We start from the raw sequence: 15,725 nt of genomic DNA on the forward strand, positions 1-15,725 counted from the left end.
AATTCTTTTTTCAAAAATTTAAGCTCACTCAGTCAAATAAATACCTTTTTTTTTTTTATCACGCAGTATCTCTGTATTTTTTTGATTGAATATACGTGTCTTGAGAGTTACTCAATCAATTTTCAGCTCAAACTGTTGAAAATTCAGTGAGTTATGATTTGTAGTTTAGAGTGATCCATTTTCCGGTACATAAGTTGTTTTACGATTTGTTTTTTATTTTCGTAATAAAAATTTCATTTTTCTTAAGATAAGTAATTTCCCTTGATTTATAACAGTTAAAGAGTATCCCAAAATTTTCTCAAGTCATTTGAATCGATATCTCCGTTTCTACGCAATAATTTATAATCTGTGGTCTCCAGCGACCCCGGTGTGGCATCAGCGTAAGAGTTAAATTACATCCAAAGACATGTTGGTTTTAAAAAATCACAAGTAAAAACATTTACTCAAAATACGTGAAAAATGTCGGCTGCTTTTTATACTTGGAACAACAATATAAAAAATCCTGAACGAAATCCAAGAGATCGAGGGTCAGACGCCGGTGGATTTGGAGTGGAATGCCTCATACATATTACGAAGTAATCCGTGTATTACACACTTATTATCGTCATCATCATCATTGTCGCAGTGCTGCGAGTACATGAACAATATAATAATTGAGTTGGGTGAGAAACTCGACAATTACCAACTGCGACTTTTATTCCAATTAATTAAATTCATACACATCCAAGTTTTTATTCCATGTTCTGATCCTTTCTCCTGTAATCGATCCCAATTCTCGATCTATACTTTATACTTTCATACTCCTGGAAAAAATAAATAAATAAAAAAATTTAACATGCCACCAGAAATTTGATACAGGAACTAAGCACTTCTAAATAATTATACGGTTATTAATGAAAATGGCTTGAGCATATCTATTTACTGGACAAGGAGATTGTAGCTCGACTAATTCGACTCATCGAATTGATCGTTGGAGAGGGTTAATTGTCGCGGAAAGTTTGTGCTTGCACGTAGCCGTCTTGTTTGTACAACGATAACGGGTTTGTCAATATTTATACTCCCGGGGATAAAGTTAAACGGTCGTTTTTTCGCGATCAAATCTAACGCCGAGTCGAATTTTATGCTCGTGTATTTAGGGAGAGTATTTTTTTATTTTTGTCGTTACATCGACGTAAAGAAATTTTTTAAATTATCGACGTTCAAAGGTACGTAGTTTTTACGTTTCATCGCCTTTGGCGGTGTAACAAAAGCATTTGTTTCGGTCGAAAACTTACTTTTGCTAATTTCAACGAATCTTTACGTTTTCGAACCTTTAGAATCCGAAAAATCAATTTTTTATTTCCCGCGATAATCGCGGAAACGGCTCGACGAAAAAATTTGAAACTTACAGGATTTTACAATCAAATGATGGGCGTGAAAAATTGTCATGTCAGGTTTAATTTGAACTTCCGCTTTTACTCGAAATGAATTCATTTTTAATTCTCAACCGACAGTTCTATACTTTTTCTTTTTTATTACTTCTTCCAAGTGAACAATGTTCTTGGATAAACAATCAAAACAGACTTTTTCCTTTTCATGGTGATGAAAAGTATCGCGAAAAAACTGTACTTCCGGTGTGTTCTCGTTTATACTATTTGATTGTGTAGTTGTGATTGTTTTTTTTTTTCTTATACGATGAATTTGGAAATCGGTCAGTTCTGGCGTAAAAAGTTTGCAGACAAGTGTAATTATGAGTAAGGAACTTAAAAATACACTCGTTGTTTCTGACGCCAACGTTTCTTCATATTCATTTTTAGCTCGGTTCTGATCAACGATTATTGTTTTGTTGATCTTTGAATTTTTCTACGTTTCTTCGTCTTCAGACAGTGCAGAGAAATTTTCACTCCGAATTTGGATGGATATTTTTCTGCACTAAAAAAACTATTTTCTTAAACAATCATTAAAATACAATTCAACAACATGATTTATCTTTATATCTGCACATCTACAATACTGGAAATTATTGACTCTGTTTTTTCCCTCGTCGCTGAATTTTCGTTTTTTTTCAATTCCTTCCAACATCACACCGATATCAATTATTAGCAACAAAAAGAGAAAGAAGTACGACTAAATTTTCATTAATTCCGACGTAATTTCAGTTTAAGCATCGATATATCCAAGCTTTTGTTCACAAATCGAGTATTTCTTATTTTTCTAATACTCCAAAAGAGATCATCTTCGTAATTTTCGATTACAATAAATGATTCGTCTAGTACACGATTATTTAATTCGAAAACAAAAAGAAAAAAAAAAAAAAAACACCCAAAAAGTATCGACTTTCGGCAAACCAACCTTCCTCCTCAAACAAATAATGGCATACGATTATTTTATCGAGCGAGGTAATTAACGCCGTCGAAAAAACACGTAAAAATAAATAAATAAATAAATAAATGAGCTTTTACAAGGGTTGCTTTTCGGTGTGAATAATCTGTGTGTGCGTGGCAACGTGCGTGTAAAGCAGGTAGGTAATTTCTCGGTACTTCAGTCCGCTCGCATCAGCCGCTCGAAAATTATTCCAATAAAACTCATTCTGAGCCCCAAGCCTCAAAGGAGCCAATTTAAAAAGCCCCTTCCAAGATTATCAGCTACTGACGATGTGGCGGAGGACGGGTGGATGGGCCGTGATGGGAGGTGGAATAGGCCCCATAAACACATAAACACATAAACGCATAAACACACAAACACGCACACACACAACAAACCCTCGGTATGGGAAGTAAAATACTAAATTGGTAAACTTTGCAGTAATTCTTCCTTCTTCGTTTCGCAGGCTTTAAAAACGCAACCCGGCGAAATTATACATTAAAAATATAAATTCATTCAAATTTCGCGTTACCTTGGTGTTGGGAAAAGCTCGAGTTTCTCTTTGATTTTTTTTTTTTTTTTTCTCTCGCCTTAGATTATTATTACACCATCGTTGAAATCCCCCCCCCCCCCCCCCCCCCCTCTCCTCAGTATGATGCTTAAATAGCAATCACAGGTCCACTTTTACCTAATACTTCGTCGTGAATCTACTTATCTTTTTTCATCCCTCTGAAGTTTCCTTTCCATGCAAAAAAAAAAAAAAAAAAATCGTGTCGCTCGTTTGCGGGAATTTTTACTTTTGTTTTTTTATATCCGGCAACGTGATTCGAAAGAAAATTAATCACTCTGTGCTTTTTGTTGTGCAAGAAAGAAACTGTTGTTTTATTTAAAATTTCGAAATAGGTAACGGCTTCGATATATTTTTTTTAATTTCGTTTTCTCCTCTCCGGCAAAAGGGGAATCGCGTATCTGTTTCGATTTTTCATACAGGCAGGAAAAATGATTTCATCCAGTTGTTTGTTACTTAGATTTTGGATTCGATTTTCAGTATCCTTGCAATCAAATATAAAAACACAGAAAAGTAACGGGCGATTGAGTTTCAAATCTGAAGTAATTCTAATGTCTTGTTCGATATTGCAGTCCAACTGGATTAATTCTAAGTGAAATTTTTGCAATAATTAAAAGTTGCGAATATTCAATAATCAAATCTGGATACGGTTTTTGAACAAATATAAAACGACGTAAAAAATTAAAAACTAAAAATGAGTAGCGATTTTTTAAATCGCTTTACAGATTCCTTTATTCAAAAAAAAAAAAGCTGTTCAAACTTCCAATAATATTCGAGTCTTCGGAAGGCTTACAATATCTGATTGTGAATCTCTAAGTTTTCAACTTGACGATTATTTCTCAATTTTGACATTTTCTTCACAAACCTGCATGCAATTTTTTCCATAAATTGCTAATTTATTGTTTCTTTCGATTTGACATATGGATAATTCCGACGGTTCGAAACTCAGTTCAGAGCCAATAATCCAAATTTCGTACCGAGTAATTTGATCTCGCTTCGGCTCTTCGCTGATATTTGCTCGGTTGATAATATCCCGGGGCTACAATCGATCCGCTTGGTTCGCTGCAGTGCGCAAAGCACGGGGATCAGGCCCTTTGGGGCCCGCTTCAGGCCCTCGGGGCCTCTTCTTCATAAAAGTTCAGGTTCGTGACTCGACGAAGCGCAACTCCTTTGAATCGAGCACGCGATCGCACATGTCGACAGATGGTCAATCGAACCACGGAATACTCCTGATCATTGCCACTTCCATCGTTAGCCGTTTATCATACTCGAATTATAACGATACGCGTACCGCCTGCATGTATATCACTTCATCTCGAAAAATGTTTGGCCTTTAGAATTGCAGGACGAGGCGGGGTTGAAATTCGGAATTTAAAAAGTTCCAAAAGCATGAAATTGCGAATTCTTTGCTGGTGAAACTCAAAGTAAAAAAAAATCAAACTTTGACGAAACGTCAAAGTTTCGAATGGTTCGAAACTCGAGGCTCAAAGTTCCGAAAGGGCGTAACTCCGATGATTCAAAGTTCTAAAAGCGCAAAAATGAGAAAACTTGAAAATCTGAAACGTCGAAATCCCGAATTATCGATGATTTTTCAGTTGTGTGAATTTCTGGCTTGGTGAAAATTTCTCCACTTTGATCTTTCTTCGTTTTGGATTTTCGATGTTTTTACGTCGGGAATCCTGGTCATTCCGGTTGTCGGTTATTTTGATTTTTTTCATCCACTTGTTGGGTAAACTTTTTCGAAATTTTACTCTATCGCGAATTTACTTTTCGAAACTTTGCTCTATTATAACTTTAATTTTTTGAACCTTGCATTTCGGAACTTTTTTGTTTCTTCAAAGTTTGATTTCTTTGCTCAAAGTTTCGCCATCGAATAGTTCGGCATTAGGCGCTTTCGGAAATTTTCAAATTCTGAACATCAATCCCACCCTTGCAGGATGTTGACTCCACGAAGAGTTGATAAAATTATTTACATCTAAACTTTGGACTTAAATTTCACTTCGAATCAGAAAATCGATAAAGGTTTCAACAGCAAGTTCGGCCCAATTTCTTTCAACAAATCAGCCGTGTATAATTTGTTGATAATTATATTTTCTTATTATTTTTTCAATTAATATATTCGTGGCTTCAACATTTTTTCTTCATCCCTGCAAATTGTGTAATATTGTCACAATTATTCATATAAATACATCACGTCCCTTTTTTTCGAACGACGAGGATTATAGAACCAAGTCGCGTTTAAACCTTGGTGAAATAATTGGAAAACTTGTTATAGGCACACCTTGGACGCGGTAAAATATTAAGGGATCGGTAAAACGGCGTAAGAGAGGCAGTAGATACGAATCTGGAGTGAAAAGCGGGCCGAACACGTTGTTTTAAAAGTCGTGCGAGGAGAGCTTGCAGGCAAGTTTGCGTCGAGATGTGAATTCGATGATTAAAAACGATTGGATTGTGGCTGCTGCCTGCCTCAATTACGAAGGAAGGCACGCCATTCCCTCGTTATAACCGGGCGCATTCACGCCGTTCACGCGTGCAGCAACAACTTTCACGTGTGTTGGTCAGCTCCTTTATTAGTAGCGTGACCAATGAGCGCTGACGTCATTAATCAAACGTCTAACATTGCAGCCGCGGTGTAAAACCGGCATTTCGCTACTTTGTTCAATTATTATTAAGCACTTCTTGCCACTCTATTAATCTATTACTAGGCTATTATCGCAGGCTCTGCAAATCCTCTTCTTACGATATACAGGATTCGTTATACGCATTTAGAGAAGGCCTGGAAAAGTGTCAGGGAATTTCGAGAATAAGATTGAAAAAATTAATTCGTACTATCAGTCTTGAGAAAAAAAGAATGAAATAAAAAATTGAACTTCAAATTTTGTTTCGTCGCGTAGCTTTCGTTACATTGCATTGAGAAAAATTTCACTTCATTTTCTATAACGGTACTGCACTTGATTTTCTTGTAGTTTTAAATAACGTTAAATAAATGAAACAATGAAAAAAAAGCTTTTGGGAATATTCGACAGATTTTTCTTGTACAATCGATTTTCAATCGTCATTGTTTAAATTGGTTGTGGATAAAATTGCATTCAGTTTATGGAAGATCTGTGTACCTAATATCCAGAGAGCTTCTGAATTCAATTTTTATAATCTAACTGTTTTTGTACTTGCAGAAAAAAATGGGAAACAGATTGCTGGGATGAACGATTGAGCTTTGGCTTTCTGAAAACTCGTTTTAGTTTCTCAATTCTCAACAATTTATTCAAGGTTGCACCGATTCTAACAAAATATAATTTTTCAACGAATAAATATATTTTTCGTCTTTTTTTTTTATTCAAGCTCCAAGTCGAGAATCGCTATTAATTTGAATTTCGACTAATAAGCTTGTATCGTGTACAAACATAATTGGAAATTTGTTACAAATTTTTGCGGTCAATGTTATTTAAAAATAAACGAAACCATGATTCTGTCTCTTTACGTTAAGACTTATACTTGTAAACTAAAATTATAACCGTTTTCGTCCGAAAATTCTTCAAATTTATTTCGAAAATCTGTTGAACATGTGACTCACTTTTCCACGTAACTTTGTTATATATAACTTGCAGAAATTTTCTAAGAATCTATGATGCAAGATTTTCTCCCCTGATACAAAAGACCAAAATATTAACTCGTTTATCTAAATCTGATGGAAACATTATATTTCAGAAAAATTTTCTTGCAATATAATAAGGGAGTGAAAAAAGTTCGGAGCTCAGCCACGTTATCGATACACCGTACTTTTACTTACACAGTAATTTTTTTTCTCTTCTTTATTTTACAAAAACGTACGACAAGGGTTTTTCGCGTGAGAAAAAAAAAGAAAAAAAAAAAGAAAAACCTGCCGATATATTTTCCCATCGAATTTTTCCCCAGTTTTAATTCCACGGTTACGCGACCCTCCAGCGAAGCTTTTGACCGGGTTAATTACGCCCTGGAGAAGGTCGAGCGGACATGACAGCGGAAGATATCTGGGCGTGTTCGGGGATTAATTCGTTCGTTGGTTGTGCGCGGAAGGGGTTGTAAAAAGAAGAAAAATAAAAAAAAAAAAAAAGGGAAAAGGAAAAGAATTTACGGGTGTTTCTCTGCCACCCTTTAAATTTGGAAATTTTCTTCTTTACTCGGTTAGGAAACCAGTCTCGCCATAAATTCCGTGCGTTAAAACAAGAACGAAAATTGCGGGAGATTACGTGAAATTATGCAAATCTCGAGGCATTGTAAAGCCGCGGTTTTTCGTTTTATTGGCTTGCCTCTCTCGACTCTTGCACAGCCTCGCAACATAATATAACTGAAACAAAAGCTTAGGCAACGCCGTCCGAACAAAGGGTCGGTTCACCTCTTCAGCTCTTCAGCTCTTCAGCTCTGTCCCTCTCTACACACATGCGATGCCTTCGAAACGCAGGCCGCCCCGCTTCCTAACCATTATATTATTCTTATACACTTCATTTATTTCCATTCTCTTCGTTTACACATCAGATAACATTATTATATATATACATATACATATATTAGGGTGAGCCAAAAAACCTAACCTACCGAAACTAAACCTCCGGTTTGGAAAAATTTTTAGCTCAATTTTAAAATGTGTCGCTGGCCATTTGAATTTTTCCATTTAAATAACACGCAAAAAATTTTTTTTCATTAAAAATACTGTATAATTGGAAATTGAAATTGTTCGTTCGTTACGTGGATATAATTTTAAAACTATTCCTAAATTCCAGTCAATTGGATCCAACCTCTTGTACACCATAGAAATCACCGAACACTGTCTTTTACAATACTTGCTGAAATTTCACATTTCTGATATCGAAAGATATATGAATCAACATTCACGACGAATTGAACCTGACAAACATTTTCACATTGAATTTAAAAGTGAGATTAAACATTGATGAAAAAAAAAAAACGAAAAAAAAACAACATTAATCGTGTTAAATTTGACTTATGTCAACGAAAATATTCAATCGTCGAAAAAAAAATATTACTCGTAGCTTAATTGACATACTTAACAAGGTGAAAATGAATCATTCGAATCCCCGTCAATTATCGATTTGCGAACGATGAATTGAAACGTGTAATAATGTTCAACGCTCGACGAGAATCGCTAAAAAATTTCGTAATCGATTCGCGCTGCGTATAAAACCGGTAATTCGAGGTCTCGAATGAAATTGAAGCGAGCTGATCGAAGCAGGTATAATGCGCGTATGTAATTTACAATTAACGCGGCTGTATTGCAAAATTGGCAAGTGAATGATCGCCGACTAATTTGCGCGACGAGGCCGGAAGTAATTGGCCGAGTTAACCGACGTTAATACTCTGGCTCGTAACTATAACCACACTGATATTCTCACGCTAATTCCACCGCTGCAGGTATAATTTTATAACTTATGCGAAACCGGGTATTTCATTCGTTATTTCCTCGTGCCAAGCAACTCCCCAGATTCATTCACGCGTGCATACCTGGTGTATTTGTTTCAATACATTGAGAAAAATTTCATTTGTTACGGTAACTAGAAAAATTGAGTATAAGAGGTATCGGTAAAAAAACTGTTTGAATATTGTTGGCATTACGAAAAACGAGGTAGGCGTAACCATTTTGCGCTATCGTCGATCCTTTTTTGGTTATTGGAACGCAAAATTAGTTTCCGAGGTTTATTGTACTTTTTTTAGTTAAATAAGGCTTTAACATCAATTTATTGTTGCACGAGAATTAAATTTTAGCAACAGTTACGAGAAAATATAGTAAGAGTGATCGTAATGAGAAAGTTTTCGATTGTGGTAAAAAATGAAAATAGTTAAGGACTGAGCGGTAACCGAAATTAAAAATTTCTCTCAGTATACGACGCCTCGAAATGTCGTCAAATTTTTGCCATCTTTCAGAGATTTCACTTTCGTTGATTTTCATTTTTTATCGAAAGAAATTTTTTGCTCATCATTTTTTTGTCATCAAAAAATTCATTTTTCGTTGTTTGATCGATTTATCTATCTTCAAATTTTTGCTATTTTGAGTCGGTTGTGATTATAGTTCGTCTGTTTACTGGTCCTGTTACATGTTCTAGCCCAAAATTCTGGAACAGTTGAAACGAAAAATCTCAACATTAACTTGAGAAATCATTCCGATGAACATCGTTGTTTCCTTATTTTCAAATTGTTACAAATAGGTTACTTCATCTCTTTTTTTACACTACTAGTTAAGTGAATTAGATTTTTTCCTGCCATATTGGATTCGCCATTTTGGATCTCGCAATCTGACTTCAGATTCGTGATCAGCCACCCAACAAACCGCCGAGTACCAATTTTCATCAAAATCGAAATGTTCTTATTTTTTTTTTCATCATCTTATTGAGTACGTAAAATTAAAATTTCGTGCATTTCACCTCAGATTCGTGATTAGCTACCCAAAAAACCTTACAATACGAATTTTCACGCAAATCCATAGAACCATTCTAAAGATATCATAATTTTTGTTTGATTTTCTGGAATTTTCTCATTATTCAAATAATCGTAAAAGTACCGAACCGATGAAAGCTAAATTATAATCAGTTTCAAGTTTGGAAAACGCGAGTCGGTTGAGACCAAAATCATTGAAATCCGGCAACTCGTTCCCGAGATATCGTCGGATAAAAAAGTTGACCACATACGTACACTTGGGGACTATGAATCAGAGACGGCTAATTTTTTCCACTAGACAGTTATGTTGGCAACGCAGAGAAACCTGTAGCGCCACAGTCGGTCAAGCGCGAAACGAACTCAATCTCAATAAACGTAACATAACCCATGATCGTCGAATCTAACCTTAAAATACTGCGGGGATAATGACTTGTTGGATTGAAACGTATTTTGAGGTTAGATTCGACGGTCATGGGTCATGTTACGTTTATTGAGATTGAGTTTGTTTCGCGCTCGGCCGACTGTGGCGCTGCAGGTTTCTCTGCGTTGCCAACATAACTGTCTGGTGGAAAAAATTAGCCGTCTCTGATTCATTGTCCCCAAGTGTACATACATACGTATAAACGCATAGACTTCCATCCGAAAATGATTGGAGGTGATTCCCTAACTTGAAAACGTGGAGACCTAGTAAAAACTCAACTTTTCATTTTCGGGGTGATTACAATAACTTCCTTTTTTTTTTCTCAAAGGTCGGTAATTAATTATTTTCCCATTGAGAACACGCGGCGGCGAGGCGAAAGGCGAACGAACGAAGGGAAGGAGGAGCCTTTTCAGGGTGCATCGAAAGGCAAGGATCGATCAGTTTTAAAAGGTGACAAATTTTCGCAAACTCCATTTTGCCTCCGGAAAGGGCCAAGTTACAATTAATTAACTTAAGCCTTGGCAATTCGGGTGTTGAGTCAAACTTAATTAATTACCGTTCCCCAGAGCGGGTCGAGTCAAATCCACCTTACATCAATTGCCCGGCACTTTTGACCCGCCCTTTACTTCCTCAATATCGTACCTACAACAACTCGCTGATACTCGCCTTTGATCAAGAATGCCTGAATTAATAAAATATTTTCCTTTCCTACATCCAACGACCGGATCTTTCTCATTCTTCGTGTCAATTCGCCAGATTTCTACGTAATTTTTAACACCTTACCAGACTCTTTCCTCCGCTGTTGAAAAAAACGCAATTTCGAACAATATAGAAATGAATTTTCTCAATTATGGCCGAGCGAATTTCCTCCCAGCCTGAAATTGGCTTCGTATCAACCCCTCGATGACGCCATCTCGGATCGAATAGAGTGCCACTTGACGGAGACTATTAATTACAACTCCGTCGTCATTGTGCTGAACCCTGCCATCCTCCACCCGAGTCGATAACTTTTCTATTATACTCCCTAAAAGGGGTTTAGAATTGCCATTCAGTACGTTAACTTTAACGGTATATTAACCGTACATTAGCATTGTTTTAAAGTGAAGCTATCGCGCCTACAACCTTCGTGTCTAAGCTATACAGCCACGATTTACAGATATACGTTTTGTACTTTCTGTGACGCGGAGCTGTAATTTGCGGCCGCGTTGATGTTCCTTGAATTTCGATATACTAATGTTTCAACGTTCAAATATTCACGAAGCGACACTGGAGACTCGGTTTATTCTGACCGAAAAATTGCCGAAGCAGGAATCGCTGAATTTTGGTCAATTCAAAAGCTCTCAAGACTCGACAAATTTTAGGATAGAGTTTTTGAAAGCTCGCATACAATCTGAAATTCGAATTTCCGAATTGACTGAAATTTGAAACTCAGATTTTTTCTCAGACACTTTCGTGAAAAATTTCACAATATGCACCGAAGAAAGAGTTTATTTACTGTTAACAAACGTGTGCTTGAATACGGCGAAATAAATTTTCTGTTATTAACATTAAATTTTAGTTGAGCCAAATAATGATCGATAGAAATTTATTGATAGTTAATAAATCATATTTCGTTCAACTAAAGTTTGACGATGATAACGAAAGTTTTATTTTGCCATATCCGAATATACGTTTGTCAACAGTTATAGATAAATTTTTCTCAGCGGTGATGTCGAAAATTTTATTACAATGCTTTGAAAATACTTTGCGACTTGGTATTTCTTAAATTAAATCGCAAAATGTCAGATTACTTCAATTTATGCAATGATTCGATTTTCTTGAGAGCAAAAAATTTTCAGTATTTTCGAAACGAGTCAAAAAATCGTTACGTAAACACCAAATGTACAAATTTGTGTTCGAAAATAAATATATTTAAGCACTTTGTTTCTACAAATCGTTCTTAAATCACAATTGTAAATCGATTATTATAATCTTCAGTTTTAAAACCAGAATTCTATGAAGATCATCAAAATTCAATTCTCTACCGGAAATTGATACTCAAATTTTCACTAAGAAAATGACACCTTCTTGAAAATCGAGCCAATTTTAATCTACGCTGTGTAAAAGGATGTAAAAAATGAATGTCCGCATAATATGGAACGAATATCGATGAAAAATTTCTTTATATGGTTACTACGCAGTGTTTAACTATTTTCATTCCCAACCATAACGAAAAAATGCAATTCAGGTTAAAAAATAAAAATGTGTTTTGTATCTGAAAGTAAAAAAATTGCCACGTGTTAATATTTTTCTGTACCATTTCTAACTCGTACTATTTCTTTCCTGCAACAATTTAACGTCTGTGCAATATTAAATTGATGTTAAAGCTTAATTTAGTACTGACAACCATAATCGCACTAAATATCCACTTGTATCGAATTTCCCTGAAATAATACCGATGATGTTCAAATCGTTATAACCTCCATACGATAACCGTTTCACTAGAATTTCCCAGCAAATAAAATAACGAATAAAAATTTTTCCCAGTCAAGCGAGAGCGGGAAAGTCGTTAACCGCGGATGGGGCGTAAAAGTGTCGATATACGGGAGCGAGTTTTTGCTCTCACAGAATTAAAAAAATGTCGATAACTAATGAGTTCGCTTTGATAATTACGCCGCGGTTGAAGTCAGAGGCGAGGCTGCAGGCGGCGGGACGCCCCGTAGATTATATACGTGGCTTCCAGATTGTAATTAATCAATATTATATGAAACCACAATGGCCTTTGTCAGGCCTATTGTTACAATTTACCACTATTCACCCATTATACCTTATATATACCTAATACAAGCCAAAACTTTCCATTTATAGCTCACGATTCGTCCCGGAAATAATCATTCCCACTTTTAACAATTACCTGTCTGATAAGTTCTTTCAATATTTTATAGCAAATCGATAATCGTTCTTACATACGCTGAGAGGAATTTTTAGTTTCGGTTACCGCCTAGTTTTTAACTATTTTCATTTCTTACCACAATCGAAAAATACAGTTCTAGGTAGAAAATGAAAATTAGTTTTCTAGCTGTTACCGGAAAGTTTAGTATCCGTCACTATTCTTTCTCATTACGATCACTGTTGCTATATTTTCTTGTAACTGTTGCGAAAATTGATCGTTTGTGCAACGATAAATTGACGTTAAAGCCTTGTTTAACTAAAAAAGTAGAGTAAATCGAACAAACTGATTTTGCGTTGCAATTACCAAAAAAGGATCGACGACAGCGCGAAATGGTTACGCGTACCTCGTTTTTCGTAAGTCCAACAATATTCGAACAGTTTTTTAACGATACTAGTTTTACTGAATTTTTCTAGTTACTATAACAAACGAAAGTTTTCTCAGTGTACCTGGGAAAAAATGTTTTTATATAATCCGATAAAATTTCCACGAAATTGACAATCCAATTTCATATATTCATATGTAACTACGTAATATTTTATCCAAATTTATGAAATCACGTAAAATTATATCAAACTCACAGTTCTTTGCCAAGTTAGATAAAATTGTGCCAAATGATGTGAAATTATATGCGTATAATTTTGTACAACTTTATCAGGTCAAACTTCAGACGTAATTTCATATAAATTTATTTGATCGTAAAAAAAATTTTTCTCCCGGGTCGGTAAAAGCGATTCTTAGCGAAAACTTTGTCATCGAAAAATGTAATTTGTTTGTATCAAAAAAATATGCCAATAGTAAAGTCTGCGCGTGAGATTGACTCGAATTGTTGATTTCCTGATTTTTCATAACTTCGGAATGAGGGAGCCGAGTAAAATCGACGTAGGGAAAAATCCTCACCGAAGTTTCGGATAGATACGCGTATAATTAAGACGGCTATTAACTCTTCCCGCGCCGCCTTCTGTCCATCCTCATTCGTTGGATCCTCGCCAGGACGAAGATGAACGGAGGTGAGTACGGGGCAGTAACTCGGAGTGAGTGGAGGTCGTGGTTTCGGGGTGCTACCGTGAATAGCCACGACTGACCTCCGGCTCCCGAACGTCAAAGACCTTCAAAAGCACCGCCCTGACCTCCGTCTGTTCAAAGCTCATTTGTATCCGGGCGCTGAAGAAAAGAGTCGAGGTGAAACGGAGGGAGTGAATAACGACGTCTTAAACACCATCTTCCAACTAACAAATTTTATTCCCCGCAGAGGAATCTTTTTTATCATTTCGGTACTTCTCAGGAGGATGCTTTATTCGTGATTATTGATCGCTTGTTTTGGTGGGTCCGTAGGGTGGGTGAAAAATTGCAAAAACAATGCAAAATTGCAAAACAAAATCAAAATTTGGTCCTGGAATAAAAATTTCAGGGTTAATAATCATCCCACCAAATACTGTTATCACACAAGCAAAAAGTTTTGTTGATTTTTTGGTACACAGAAAACATAATGATTAAGTGACGTCTCAGATAATGTTCGGCACAAAAATCCCAGAGATTTCGCTGCATAAATTTACACAGTGAAATCATTTTCTGAAGATTAAAAAATGATTGTTTTTTTTTTTTGTAGATCTACGATGTAACGTATTATTTTATTGCGGTAATCAATCAGTAGCTCTCATTATTTCGTAAATTTGACTAATCTTCATCTACCGAATAGATTTAGTGAACCTTACGAAGAAATTTAGTCGAATCTCCCATAGGGTATGAAATATTTTGATAACACCACGAAAAAAAGTGTTATTTCATTAAATTGACTAAATTAAAATCGAGATTTCGTAATTACAAGTATATTTTGTGAAATTACTTTTTTTTATTCTCTATTTTGAAACAATTATTTTATCAATTTTCTTATCTACAACAAAACGTTGTGTTTCCTGGAGAAAATCTTCAAAAAAAAAAGCGTCTAAAAATTGATCCCCTTTTTTTTTAAAAAAGCAATAGTTTCCTCCGACGCGAGCGTTGCGAGCTGACGGGGTAAACTTCGAGACAACGATAATTCCAACCGATCTATAATGCAAAGTTTCACATTCGTGTCAATAGTATTCGAAACAATTACCCTCATGACGGAATGTCCATCGGTGTACTAATTATGAAATAATTACACAGAGACACGTGACGCGCGTGGAAAGAGATAATCGTCCCAATTATCTATTCCTCCGCATTTTCCAAGGTATTCGATTATAAGGACGAACCGCTCGATCATCCCCGGGCTAATAATCGCGTATAGTTGTTACCGTACCCTTTATATATTATATATTTATACACCCGTGGCGTATTATAGCGGGTATCTGGTTTATATATATATACCCGATGCATTAGTCCCGGAGTGGCGAAGACCGAGGAGACGACGCGACTCGTTCCAAGTGTCTAAGCTCCTGCTGACAATTAATGCGTATTCCTACAAGTGAGGGGAGGGGGGGGGGGGGAGGGAGGGAGGAAAGTACTCACGCTGCGGGGAAATAAAATAAAATCAAACAAACATCTTTGGCGGCGCGGCAGTCATTAGGAGCCATTGTATCTCCCAGGGCGCATCCGCACAGAACGTTGCAGATTGCACCGAATGCCGCGTTCGAATCCATTTACTCTCTGCGCGCACACACGCATTCGTCGTTTATGCGAAATGACGAACCCCGCTGACGGCGAATTATTTTTCCGCCTTGTAATTGCGGCTTGGAGAGTGGCTCGAACGCGGGAAAATTTTACCTGAGAAATCGCTCTGTTATATCGGTGTTTCGACTTTTTTTGGGGTGGCGACAGATTTTGGATTGGTCGGGGAATTTCGTCTATGAGGAAAAGTGAGGCAAGGTCTATGGAATTGTAGAAAAAAAAAAAAAAAAACGTACTTTTTTTTTGTAAATTTTGTTTTCAAACTTTAGCTATGCTTCGTAAATTCGGTTGAGCTAACTTTCGGAAATTGTATTGTTCGGTTTCGAATTATTTGTAAGAAATAAGACAATACTGTGGGTTTTTTAGATACAAATTTGTAGATTCGAGGT

The sequence above is a fragment of the Neodiprion pinetum genome, chromosome 4 (assembly GCF_021155775.2).
Source record: "Neodiprion pinetum isolate iyNeoPine1 chromosome 4, iyNeoPine1.2, whole genome shotgun sequence".
In the NCBI taxonomy this organism is placed as follows: Eukaryota; Metazoa; Arthropoda; class Insecta; order Hymenoptera; family Diprionidae; genus Neodiprion; species Neodiprion pinetum.